At 44.6% G+C, this 1,763-nt stretch overlaps 1 protein-coding gene across 4 annotated transcripts in view; it reads left to right on the top strand.

Annotated features, from left to right (window-relative positions):
- The window catches only part of LOC123521755 (zinc finger protein 883-like), a 56,201-nt gene that overhangs the window by 2,485 nt on the left and 51,953 nt on the right, over nucleotides 1–1,763 (top strand). The gene's annotated exons all lie outside the window — the stretch shown is intronic.

The following is a 1,763-nucleotide window of genomic DNA, read 5'->3' as shown; positions in this document are numbered from 1 at the left end:
TGTACATCATTTCTCAAAACATTTTCTCTCCATTTAAACCCCCGACATTAGGTCCTCATTTTTCCCCTCCCTCCCCACTCCCCCCTCCCACAGTAATGCACTTCTTAAAATCCTCTGCTGGCCAAAAAAGTTATCTATGTCCTTGGTTAATGATTAGAATTGAGAAGGCTTAATCTATGTGGGGACTCCACCAATGGTTTAAAGCTGTCTGTAGAAACTCACTCACTTCAATCACTTCAACAGCGATTCCGAATCATAGCCGTCGTCCATAGCCCTTGGGAAACCAGGCTGCTCAGAATTTAGGCTATAACACAGCTCCCGAGGTTTGTCTCCCAATCTCTGCTGATACTGGACCTTTCCCCTGGGAATGTACCGGAACCCCACTTGGAGACCTCTCAACTAAACCTCACCTCAGAGATTGAGTTTAATGTGGCCTGAGTTTTCTGTCACATTGTGCACACCCCTCCCCGCCCCTGACCACCCCTCTTGGCTGTTACACTGCTGCAGGCCCAGATTTAATGTCCTCTCACAACTTTATATGGGGATGTCCTTTCCTTTTTAATCCTCAATTACAGCATCCAGGAATTATTTTATTTATCCTTAGTTCCTTTTGTGTATTGATCTGAGAAAGATGAGCCTTTCTCCACGGGTAAAATGTATAGTCTTGAAAATCCACAGGGGACAGAGCCACTCTGCTCTGCAAGGTTGCATGAGTCCAAATCGACTCAATGGTTGTGAATTTTGATTTTGTGCATTACAATAATCTAACGACACATGTCCTCACGGTCAGCACGTATTTCCGTTGTTGTGAGGCATTTTGTTCCTGATGGGGTCACCGAAGTTAAATGGGCCCTTTATTACTGTAGGTACAGAAACTTTCCTGGAACCAAGGTCTAAGTCTATAATTTTTGGTCATTTGATTTATTTATTTCATGAATTAGTTGTTCTTGTTTACTTTTGTTTGTTCTCACTGTTCTCAATTAGCCCCACATGTGATTATCGGCCAGGCGGGCACAATTAACTAACTGTCATCAAGCACTTCATTGTGCTACTGAGTAGCCACAGCCAGGCCTTTAGATGAGATGCAGTTCCTCAGCACAGAAACACAACTTGAGCAAGTCCCTGTTGCACTTTGTTCTTCATCTTCTGCTCCCTCTAGAAATGCTTGATGCTGACCCTGTCTGTTGGTTTAGCGACTCGTTTTCTTTCTTCCCTCTCTTTTTGAAGCTTCTTGAATCATCCAGTATTTTACTCTGGATCCTTCAAGTTTCCAACTGAGTTTTTCTTCCTTTTTCCAGCTTGAGATTTATTGTGGGTGCTCTTCCGTTTTGGTTTACTTATTCCAGGTTTTTGCACATTCCATTGTAGTGTCTCTTCTGACACTTGCTTTGATTTTTTTCTTTCTTTCTCGTCTTATAAAGGCTGTTTCTTCCTTCAGCTTTTTGGCCATTGGTGTTCAGTGGATCAAAGCTGCTCTTGAGATGGTCTCTAAATGTAGCTGGGATGTACCCAAGGGTCATACTTTGGCTCTCTGTACACTTGCTGTGGGGATAGAGCTGTTCCAGTAGCGCATGTTACAGAGGTCTTTGCTGGTCCTGGGGGTGGGGGGCAGCTAATAAATGGCAAAGGATGTGCCCCTCTGCTTTCAGCTGCGGTGCAAATATTCACTTCCAGCACCCATCGGTCAGCAAACCCAGCTCCCTCAATTAAGGGCCTAGATGCATCCACCTCCGTATGCTAGCCCCTGCCTCAATGGCCTCAGC

This window comes from Echinops telfairi, unplaced genomic scaffold (genome assembly GCF_000313985.2).
Source record: "Echinops telfairi isolate 266 unplaced genomic scaffold, ASM31398v2 ScPeMD7_56;HRSCAF=191, whole genome shotgun sequence".
NCBI lineage: Eukaryota > Metazoa > Chordata > Mammalia > Afrosoricida > Tenrecidae > Echinops > Echinops telfairi.
The sequence above is the reverse complement of the archived record's forward strand: the minus strand, read 5'-3'. Positions and strand labels throughout refer to the sequence as shown.